Source organism: Anastrepha obliqua, chromosome 5 (genome assembly GCF_027943255.1).
Source record: "Anastrepha obliqua isolate idAnaObli1 chromosome 5, idAnaObli1_1.0, whole genome shotgun sequence".
NCBI lineage: Eukaryota > Metazoa > Arthropoda > Insecta > Diptera > Tephritidae > Anastrepha > Anastrepha obliqua.
The window spans coordinates 8,759,957-8,772,535 of record NC_072896.1 but is presented as its reverse complement, the minus strand read 5'-3'; positions in this window follow the sequence as shown (position 1 = coordinate 8,772,535).

Here is a 12,579-nt window from a genome sequence, read left to right as displayed (position 1 = left end):
ACATTCGACCGAACTTGGCGCGCTTTTTTCGGTCTTGGCTCATGCGGCAACTTCCATTGAGATGATTGAGCTTTGGTTTCCACGTCATAACCATAAACCCACGATTCGTCACCAGTTATGACCGCAAATTTGGGTCGTCGTCGACAGAGTCCAACATCTCATTAGCAATATTCATGCGATGCTGCTTTTGGTCGAAATTGACCAGTTTTGGTTCGAATTTTGCGGCGCCCCGTCTCATACCCAAATCATTGAAAAAAATCAAATGGCATGAGCCAATCAATATGTCTAGGCTCTCAGAAACTTCTCCAATGATGATTCGACGATTGGCCAATACCATTTTCTTCACTTCTCAATTTTCTCGTCTGTTGTTGAAATGCTCGGGCGTCCGGCACGCTTTTCGTCGTTCACATCTTCTCGGCCTTTTGAGAACATTTTGTACCACCAATAAACGTTGCTTTGCTCCAAAGTAGCTTCTCCGTATGACACAGTCAACATTCGGAATCCATCCGCGCACATAATTTCGTTTTTCACATAAAATTTGATACAGGTTCTTTGGTCCATCTCTTTGAGTAGGTAAAAATCGAAGGCGAGCTGAAACACGTGCAAGCGAAGCAGCTGTCAACAATTAACTGAACATTCAAAATGGCCCAACTCGTCGGCATGAGTGAGAGACATGAGTACCAACAATTCGCGATACTTTTTGAACATACCTCGTATGTATTGTGAAGGGTACCCATTTTGACTGCTGTTCCCCGGCAAATCAAAAGCCAGTTATTACTGCGGTGAGTCTGCAGGCATCCCTTCGCTTCATGTTTGTCAGTATTGAGGTTTCTGTGAGGTTGTAGGAGGGCCTTAACGTCCTGTTAATTTTTCATTTCGTCTCTGCTTATCTACTATCCGCGGTTCGGAGGTATTTTGAGGTAGTCGGTAGCTGAGCTTTAAAATTCACATAATTTATTTGATAATTAATTTTAAGTTGATGAACCCCTCCTTTTAATTGGTTAACGAGGTTTAAGGAAGGAAATCCAAAAATTGTTATTTGGCGATTTCTTATAAACTTCCTGACAGAAAGGAAAATTATATGGATTTTCGAACTTAGCGACCAACTTTACATTTGGACTGATGGGTCCAAATTGGAAAATGGTAGAACAGGGGCAGGAATCAATGGGCCTAAATTCAAAAAATCGATTCCGATGGGACTCTACCCAACAATATTCCAGGCAGAAATACATGCCATTGAGAATGCCTTATCAGGAAAATGAGAGGTACTCACATCTACATACTTTCAGATAGCCAAGCGGCTCTAAAAGCCCTTCTATCAACAACTATCACCTCTAAATTGGTAAATGATTGCCTAAACCTTCTCAACACGTTAGGAAACCTCAACATAGTAACACTAGGCTGGATTCCGGGCCATGAAGGACATGAGGGAAATGAAATGGCTGATGACCTTGCAAAACAAGGAGCAAATATGCAACTTACTGGTCCTGAGCCTTTCTGTGGACTCATAAAAGGCCACATTAATGAATTCCTTAGGAAATGGGAGGAAAGAAAACTTGCCGCACACTGGCTAAACTGTGCTGGTCAGCGTCAAGCCAAACTATTCCTAAGTTTCAGCAAAGGAATATCTGACAAGCTTCTCTCACTAGGCAGAGTAGATCTGCGTCTTTTAACAGGATATCTTACAGGTCACTGCAGCCTGACCTATCATCTAAATAATATTGGTCTATCTGAGACCAATGTCTGCCGCTTTGGCGAAATGGACATAGAAAGCTTAGTACATGTGCTTTGTGAATGTCCTGCGTTGGGCAGAGAGAGACTTCATCACCTTGGTAGTATCGTAGTATCTCCATGCAATCTTTGGAACAACAAACCCAAAGTTGTGCAGAATTCTTTACTGTCATTCAGACAGACGATATAGTGAAGCTGGCATGGTCGTTACATATTGCAGTATTTTCTGTCTATTCCGCGCAAAAAAGTCCACAGATTTGGTGTAGAATAGTCCTCCGGAATGTTCCTAGTTTCCTCTCATCTCTGCGCGGCTTCGCTCATATTTTTACGCCACTTAAAAGGACAAGTATAATTGAATAATTGAGTGAAAATGAGGTTTGCACCTTGTCCTGGTGGCCTTTTGTGGTCTCTACTCATCACAATACTTCTTCCAAATCCAGTTCTCCTAATAAATCTAAGATAGAGCTGGTTTAGGCTGAGTGTATGTACCTCTCTTCCGGCCGCATTCGGCCGAGATTTCCCAACTTTCAGTTTGACGGAGAAAAATTATGTACATTTCTGCCGAAATAACCTAAAAACCAATTTCTACAAGTATTATTGGAAAACAAATTTTCAGCAAGACTCCTGTCCGGTTTGAAATGAGTTGTCTCTAATGCAACTAACTATTTGTTCAAATACGCAAAATGCCTGTTGTTTTATTTTATTTTTACCCTACATCTATGAATATGTACCTGTAGATATGTATGCCGGCTGCACGTTTCCTCAAATAATTAACAACTACTGACATTTCCTGAGAAGAAGAAGGTAGTTTCTGAGATACTTTCTTCCATTAGACTGTCATATACCTACCCCAAATCCGCCCACATTCGTCACGTGCTCGCCACGCGTCCATAATCCGGACATCATAGTTCGTTGACATTTGTCATATTCATCCTGCCCTCATAACATAATTTACATTTTAATTATAACTTAAAAGTGTTGATTTACATGAATTAGGTTAAAATGTTCCGAATTGAGAAGTTCCACGGGGGCGTAATATTTGACTTTGAGAAAGCATTCGATAAACTCAACTACCTTGGCATGCAATGTAAATAACATATGACCTTTTGGCATACATACATTTATAAAGTTTGTCTACAGACTGTGAATCTGTACTTTTTCTTACAAGGCCCACACGAGTATTTAAGCATGTTTTCATCCCCTTAATATAGCGAAAAAATAATAATCAGGTATGAGTGTTTAAGTACTAAATAGTTTGGTATTAGTTATAATTGTACGTCGCCCTTCAGGGATATTTTTCTTTCACCATTTTTGTTATTTTTCTTCTTATTATTTTTTATTATTTTAGTATTTAAAGTTATTATGGATAAACAGACGAACACATGCAAATTAAAATTTTTCCTAGTCACTTTTAATTTAAATGATCTGTTTTCTAACCACGGGCCCTCATCAGCGGGCCTCGTGCGGACAGTTAGCTGAAAAATATTTCAAATTGCAAAATTTATACAAAGAAATCAAGGGCCTACCGATGAAAGTATACAGAATCTGAAGAAATGTTTATGATCTTCCATGAAACCATGTTTTAAAGAATATAAAACGAAAAAAAGTATGAAGATGAAGAAAAGGATTTAGGCAAATATAAGAGGAAAAGGGAAGATACGTAACGATAAAATTTTAACAATTTTCAATGCTTCATACAAAAACAACACATACATGTAGAGATAGAGCCAGAGATAGGGATAGAGATAGCCGGGGATGTGAAAAAGGTGTTAGAGGTTCAACGTGTGCGAATTGGATGGGTGTCATGCCGGGTACGAAAGGTCAATTCTCCTAAGCGTTGCTTCAAGTGCTGAGGTTACGATCATGTCGCTCAAAAGTGCAAGGAGCAAATAGACAGATCGGGACTCTGTAGAAAATGTGGTCAAGAAGGCCATAAGGCACTTACGTGCAAAAATCCTGAACAATGTGCATTCTGCAAGGGGAACCATGCAGCTGGCAGCTGGTTATTCCTGGACGTCGGATAGTTCAAACAAGTCGGCGAATTGGACAATGGGACATATTAAGCCGCAGAGCAAAATGATGACTGCTAAACACGGCTTTACGTGGGTTAAGACGAAAGGCATCTTTTTTTTCAGTTGTAATGCTCCACCGAGCCTCACCGCAGAAGAATATGAACGAATGCTGACCACCTTGGCATTTGAGGCACGTGGCAAGCATCCAGTACTTATAGCTGGCGATTTCAATGCCTGGTCTACTACCTGGGGAAGTACGCATACTAACAGACGTGGCAGAGTGCTTTTGGAAAACCTGGCACCATTTGACTTGGAATTGCTCAATGTGCCTGGTAAACTCACTTTTCAAACCGAAAGAGGATGCTCAATAGTGGATCTCGCCTTCACCCATAGTATTATAGCGCGCAACCCAACATGGACTGTAAGCTCCATCTATACGTACAGCGATCATAAAGCAATAACCATCGATATACTAATGGGTGTAAAAATAGTGATTTTCGCCTTTAAAGAGCACAGCAAAAAGGGTGGAGGAGACAATCTTTTGATCCCGAAGTTTTCAACATGAGCCGGAACGCTTGTCTAACTCTAGATAGCGTTAGGGAAATGAAAGCAGAAGGCATGACGGCGGTCATAAGCAACTGTCTCAGCAAGGCCTGCGACGCGACCATGCATAGGTTATCGGGAAGGCCACACAGAAAAGCAGTATATTGGTGGAATAGTCAGATCGCAAAAATAAGAGGGGACTGCAATCTGGTGCGCAGAAAGGTGAGGTGACGAATTATTAGCACAACATAAAACCTGTAAAGCTATGCTTAAAAAAGCTATACAGGCTAGCAAAAATCGCTATTTTAAAGAGCTTTGAGACAGCGTGAACGTCGACCCCTGGGGAATGGTTGTAATGAGAACTATTAAGTATCCAAGAGTACCACAGCCAACGTGTCCAGCCCTATTGCGGGTAGTGGTTTCCACATTATTTCCATATCAGGTGGAGACAAATCCACGACAGACACAACGGGTGATGGCGGTTGACATTCCAGAAGTCACCACCCAAGAAGGGCTTTCCACAGTACAGCTCATTGCTGATAACAAAGCTTCGGGCTTAGATGGCTTGCCAAATGTAGCTGTGAAAGCAGCAATTAAATCAACACCCGTGGTTTTTGCTAAATTGTACAACACATGTCTCAACGAAGGCGTTTTTCCAAAAGTGTGGAAGGAACAGAGGTTGGAAAACTGGAAAATTACACGTGTAGTGGCCGCAAATATCACGAAGAACCTTCTATACGCGGAATATGCACGTAGGTCCCTAGAAAGAGCTCCTTAACACAATATACAGAACAGAATGACAATAACAGACGATTGAGTATTAATATACTCACATACCGTAGGACATGAGGGGGGGGTTAATTGGGTTAAAGTTCCACACCACGGCTTCGGCCATAGGATTTTGATGCTTCCCTTCCTCCACAAACCAAAAAAAAGAAAGAGATAGAGATAGGGATAGAGATAGAGATAAAGAAAGAGATAGAGATAGATTTAGAGATAAAAAACAGTGCAGTAAATGTTCAAAGGTGGGATATAAGATGGAGGGGGATGTGATAAAGAAACAAAAGGAAAGATTGAATTGAAATTGAATAAAATAACTAATTACAATGAGAGTCGTTATTGCGACTACTGGTGATGCTAGTACATAATAATTTCCCGAATTCTTAACCTTAAATGAAATGTTTAAAAGATCTCGACAAATTTGTGAAAAACTAAAATCGGAATTTTACTAAAATTTAGTCCTTGTATCAATGCTTTCATGTGTGCGATGGAAAAAATTAAATTTTGATGCCTTGTTCAGTATTAAAAAAATCAAATATTAAAAAAAAAACGGATTATAAAAATACTTGTTTATGCATGTTAATACTTGTGAACAATATTTCTTATTTAAGCTTTAATTTTTTTCTATTATATTTAAAATTTATAAAGCACATCATCAGAGAAAACAAACATTCAGTGTTGGCCGCAATATTTCGCACATCAGCGAATGTTCTTCAATAATACAAGCCGGCGCGGAAAAGGAAAGTCAAACTCAAAACAACAAAAAAAAAGAAAAAAAACATCCTGACAGTGGGTCTTGCAACTTACCAATGGTGGCACTCCAGTTGCATTGTCAAGTACGGATTTTCATTATTGAAATTCAAAAGCATTTGCAAAAAATTTGTTAGAGGGTAGTGCGGGTGGTTGGGTGGAGAAAATGCCTGCAGTGGTCTAAAAGCAATGTAAACACAAGTATCTACATATACATACTCGTATCCTCAAGCACCCAGCAGTAAATTCAACTCTCTCCATGCGGACGTGGAACAAATTAGATTGGATCAGGACCATTCCATCTTAAAATTCATAGAAATGTTAATTTCATTCTTAATTGAAAAACTCCTAATAATTTGAATTTTTTCTCCATGTAAACAAATTTAAGAACTTTATTAATACTTTGATTAGTGGCAACACTGGCTGCGCAAATGTGGGCACTAACTGCATCTAAATGCAACAGTCCTATGTTGTAATAGCTTCCAGTCACTCATAGATAGCATAGAACTAGGCGTTTCACGAGGCTGTCTACATGTTTCGCCATTGAATATGCACTTCAATATGCAGATGCTGTACTTGTGTGCGTGTATGCGCATGTATGTGTGTGCTTTAATCTGTATGTGTAGTTTCATTCTGTGCTTTGGTTGTTGTGAGTGTCTCGGTGTTGGTAGATGACATTAGGGATATGACTAAATAAATTAATAACACTTCAATGCGTATAAAAAGTGTGCAATGCGCAAGGCATTCAAGTGCAACATGGGGAGAGAGCAAAGGGAGGGTGCCACCGGGAAGCATTTGTGTTTAAAGGGCGTTATTGAGTCTGCAACATATTTTTGCTTTATTCGTATGTAAAAATAATAATTCACACAGTAAAATCAACAGGTAGGACTAAGTTTTTTTATTATAAAATTTAAGCACTTTAAATTGCTTCTTTCTTTCATTTAATATGATTTCATGCATAAGAAGGAGCCTTTTGCTCTTTTTGCTTCTGGAATACAAAATTTTTATTTAGTTGGTAGTTTAAAGAGGATTAATTATAACAATATTCATAGTAATAAACGCAACGGCTAACCTACTGTCGGTCAATCGAGAAGTGAGGCGCAGAGTATGCAGTTACTTTTAGCGTCGAGTCTTAAATGCAAGCTGTTTAAAACTCACGTTACATATTTTATATAAAATATATATACAAAATTCATATTTTCAACAAAAAGTAATAAAAGGTTTTCCAATAAGAGGTGTTATTCCCGTAAAATATCAATGATTTCGTTGCTTGTGTGGCACGTAACGCCGTCTTGTTGAAAATAAATCCAGATTAATACCATCCAATTCCGGCCATAAAAAATCATTAATCATCTCTCTATAGCGCAATCCATTCGCCGTAACTGTTCCTCGAGCTTCATTTTCGAAAAAGTAAGGTCCAATGACTCCGCCGGACCATAAACCGCATCTGGACTTTATAAGCCAAATCTTTATGCAAAATACGTTGTAATGACGTTTGTGGAATGCCTAATTCCAAAGAATGACGTATTTTCTTCAACACTTTCGGGTATAACAGCAATATTTTCGGCTGTTCTTGAGCGACGTGCACGGGTTTTATTCGTCACATCACTAACTATTCCCAACAGCTCGAACTTTTTCACCAATTTCTGTATTGCGGTCCGACAAGGTGCTTCACGATGACCCAAAAAAGTTCGAGTTTTACGAACCGTCTCTGCCAAATTTTCACCATTTTTATAGTGAACTTAAATATATACTCCGACAGCCAAGCGGCAATAAGGGCCCTCGAGTCTATGACGGTGCATTCGGAATTGGTCAAGGAATGCTTGACCTCACTTTCGACTGCATCCGAATTCTTTGACATAAGCCTCATCTGGGTTCCTGGTCACAGCGACATTGCGGGAAACTGTGAGGCGGATAAGCTGACCAGACAAGGGACATGTGAGGTGGTTTCCCCGCGAAGGGAGAGAATTAGGATCCCCCTGACTACCTGCGATCTGCTCCTGGAAAGTTGGGCATCGCGCCAACTCAGCGAGCGCTGGGTAAGTACACAAACTTGTAAGGTCGAAATCCTTCTAGCCACGTGTGGACCGGAGGCGCTCGGGCGAGCTTCTGAGACTGACAAAATATCAGCTCTCTAATCGAGTGGGTTCTCTCACAGGACACAATGCGCGAGGAATGCACGCTGTGAGACTTGGAATCCCCTCGAGTCCTTTTTGCGCTGGATGTATGGAGGATGAGGTGGAATCATCTCAGCACCTTCTCCTTACCTGCCCTGCTCTGGCGGGGCTGAGATCCAGGTATCTTGGTTCGTACTTCTTTGCCACGCCTGCTGATATAGTTGGCACTGACATTAAAAATCTGATGAATTTCATCAGCAGCACAAAGCGGTTGACGCAAACATGGTCTGCATCCCATCGGTCTTTCCCTTTCACCTCACCTCCTTCATAATGGTATCACAAAGGACAAATCTTTCTTCGTCCAAGTGTGCTCATTCCCTGGGCAACCATACCAACCTAACCTATAGTGAACTTTAATAACTTCAATGCGTTGTTTAAGCGTGTATCGTTTAATTTTTATTAATGGCGTGGTTTCTTCTTGTCAGATATCAAAAAATGACAGTTTCAAAAGTGACTTCTACCGAAATAGCGGGCTATTCAAAATAACACCTGGTTCCCATATCCTTTAGGATATCATAATCAATTATTTATTATTTTTGTGGCCCATTTTTCTGCTCGTTGAAAAAAGTATTACATATTAAAGTTCGTGGAATGACTGGAGGGTTGAGTTAGTTTATAATTTTTCATCATCTCTCTCATAACAATAATTTCAAACTGATAAGTGATATTTTCCAAATGTCACTTGTATGTACGCTTGAAATTTTTTTTTTGAAATTTGAAAAGGTCGAGCCAAGGAGCACCAGGAGATTTGGTGGCTCCTAAAAGAGTATGTACGCTTACTTCTCATTCAAAAGTTTCAATGACATTTAGGTATAATTGGGGCTCTCTCTCGGCAATTTTAATTAAAAATTTTAATTTACTTGTGCTAACCCACACCAGTTGGCCACACCGAGTCCTTCTCCACCTGATTTTTTCAATGCAAAGGTGGTCTTCCTTTTTTTCTGCTAGGTGATATTTCCAATGCAAAGTCGGCTTTCCTTTTCCTCTTCTACCTCCACCAGGAATAATTATTATTATAATTAATTTATTTATTCACATAAACTCGTATCTTTGAGATGACTCCCACAAAAATAGTCTAAAGTGGGGGTTCTTTGTGGCGAAATTGCCGCAACGTATCTTGAAATTATTCTTTCAGAATATTTCAGTTGGAAAAAAATATCCTAAGTTGGTAGGCTAGGTTAGGTTTCAGCGGTTGTCTACTATGAGACTCACTTAAGCTCGTAGCCCATTTTGATGCAATGTAGGGAACTTGTCCTTATCTCTCCTAAACCAGTGAGAACTTTTCAAAACGCTAGTTTGCTCAGTACCGAGATTTTGCAACTTATTAACAAATTTTCTAGCTAAAATGGTTAATCTACGTATGCATAGAGCAGATAATGGCACAAAAGGTGCGGGATTGTCCCTTCTTCTTCCTCATTTAGACAACTTTTGCAGAAGTCATCTTCTGAACGTGTCTACTTATGTTTTTTGTTTTTTTGTCGAGACAGACTAGCAAGTACAGCACTCAGACACAGTTAAATCCATTGTACTGCACTCGGATTCCCTTTTAATTTTCATTAAATCTGCTCCTCCGAAGAAATGTGAGTAGATCTTGTGGTGCCAAAGAGCCAAGGTGGTCGCGTCTTAACACATCAGACCTCAAAGCGGATTCGAGCGAAGGTGGGGAAGACTTTTTACCTATTAGACAGTGCCCCGTTGTAACTGAAATCAGTGTGCTAAGACTGGGTTTGTTTTGGCTTAGCAGAGATTCTGTGTATTTAGTAATCTGGAAAGCTCCGAAATGCCAGTTAGGATCTTATCGTGGCTATAGCCCATGTTTGACCACTTACTTAAGGTGTCAAAGGTCTATTATATTCTCGCACTGTTAACGATATATGTATTATATCCTGCTTGCTGATCCACTGAAAGGAAGCTTAATATCGCATATGAAATACTTTTGTTGGTGTGCTTGACATTGCAGCGATTATGAGAACAGATGCGAGTCTTTGTACCTTAACAATTCTTTTAATGTTCACACCTTTCTGAAGGGCATTCTATCTTTCTATAATATCATAGTAGAGAATTGGCCTAACTAACGCTGTGTAGAAGCAATGTATGATTCCTTTTCTTTTCTTATAGCCTTCGGCAGTAGTACAACGCCGTCATTGCCCTGCGTACTCTATCTGCGTACAAAACGTTGGAAACAGATCTCAATTATTAGTGTCTTACCTTATTGGTCTGAATCTCTGTAAGCTCATTTTAACCCACTTCTTCTGAAAGTATTTCTGTATCCAACGAAATATTTTCCAAAAAAAAATAATCGTTTCCATATGAACATCTTTCAAATCTTTATTTATATATATTTTCGCCATTCGATTTCCACCATACACCCAACTGATATTAACTTTAATGCAGATTAGTTTCTGTATGTTTTCAAAATATTTATTTATATGCGCATGGGTATTTAACCCAAAATTGCTTTGCAGAAATGAGGGTCACATAGATTTCTGTAAAGTGGCATGGCTCATATGCCACTATTTCTTTTGCCACCCACAATAGTGGCCGTATCATCAACCATATAAATTTAAATGTGGCCGCACGAAATGTGCTTCAAAGGATATGAAGATAAGCAGGCATAGAAGAATGTGTGCAGTGAAAGCTTTAATAATACTTAAATATAAACACACGAAGTTCAAGTGGAATTCATGCTTATACACATATACATATACACTTTTCTCCATATACCCGTACCCGCATCATCCTTTCCAATTCCACACGCCCTCGTTTGCGTTTATTGCCTTCCAATCAGCAGTGGTAGCACAGGCGTGTGTTGAGTTAGGAAGACAGTTGCTTTTTTAACCCTCAAATGGTTAAATTCAAAAATCTGTTATTGTTGTCGATTGGCTTCAGGTTGCATTACATTGTTACGTTGTCGTCTTTATGCAGAGCAAAAATGTATTTATGTGCACTGGATTCTATGCAGAAGTAAGGAATTCAAGTGCCTTTCACGCCAGTTTTTCAATTTTTGCTTTTGTAAACAATTCTGTCATATTTTAGGCAAACACGCAGCTACCGAAAAATGAGATAATGCAGTATAAAGCGTGATTTTTAAAATAAAATATATTTGTATTTCTTTTAGAATTGTTTCCTTCAATGAGAAAGTTTCTATTCATATATTAGGTGCGCAACTAAGTTCCCGCTGTTTGTCAATAGATACCGCCAGATGTGTGTGCTAGTCGATTCCAGCATAACCTAAACGTCATAAACCAAGCCAGGCATATGGTAAACAAACTGCTTCGACACATTAGTGATTTTGTTTTGGTGTCATATACTTTTGGTTTTGTGAAAATGTCTGATTTTGTGGCGAATAATCGTCATTTGCGGGAAGTGTTGATTTTCCTCTTTCATTCGAATAAAACGGCGGCTGAAGCGCATCGAGAGCTACAAAAAGTTTATGGAAACAACGTGCCGAGATGGGTTCCGTCGCATCAAAGACGGTGATTTTAATGTTGACGACCGTCCGCATGAAGGAAGGCCAAAACCTTTGAAGATGCTGAATTGGAGGCACTGCTCAAAGAGGATCAATGTCAAATGCAAGAAGAGCTTGCTTCAGTATTAGGAGTTACCCGCCAATCCATTTCCAAACGATTGCATACATTGGGAATGAACCGCATATTCCCGATGCGAAGGTTTTGCTATGTATTTGGTGGGACCAAGTTGGTGTTAGTTATTATGAACTGCTAAAACTAAGCGAAACCATCACTGCATCACTGGGGATCGGTATCGACTTAAATTGATGCGATTGAGCTGAGCACTACGCGATAAGCGGCCGCAATACGCGGAGAGGCATGAAAAAGTGATTCTACAGCATGACAACGCTCGGCCTTACGTTGCCAAGCCCGTTAAAACCTGCCTGGAAGCACTGAAATGGGAAACCCTACCCCACTCGCCATATTCTCCAGATATCGCGTCGTCCAATTATCACCTGTTCCGATCGATGGCACATGGTCTAATTGACCAGCAGTTCCATTCATATGAAGACATAAAAAATGGCTTGATCCGTGGATAGCCTCAAAAGATTAACAGTTTTACCGCGACGGTATACGGGATCTACCAGAAAGATGGGGAAAAGTAGTAGCCAGTGAAGAGCAATACTTTCAATAATTCAATTGTAACAATTTTTTCAGAACAAAGTTGTATTTTCATCAAAAAAACAGCGAGAACTTTATATTTTAGGGTTTTTTTTTATGGAAGCCTTCTATGGTATAGAGTAATTTCCAAATAGTCTGTTAAATATAATAAACTCTCTGAAAACCGATTTAGGGGCTCGATATGACCGAAAGACTTCTTTCACTTCCTTCCTTTCACTATTTGGTCGACAATGGGAGGTGGACATTTATGGTTCCCGTCTTGATGTTTTTCCACTAATGCAGGTACCTACAGTTTAATGTCGTTTGGAGGCAGATGGCTTTTTCTGAAGACCTTTTTCGTGACAGAAATACACTCCAGAGGCTTGCCACTACCTACTGAGTGGCGGTCACTATTAGCAAGAATCGCTTTTTCCTTATCATTTGATGTTTCATGCCTGCTTTGAATTTCGAAACCGA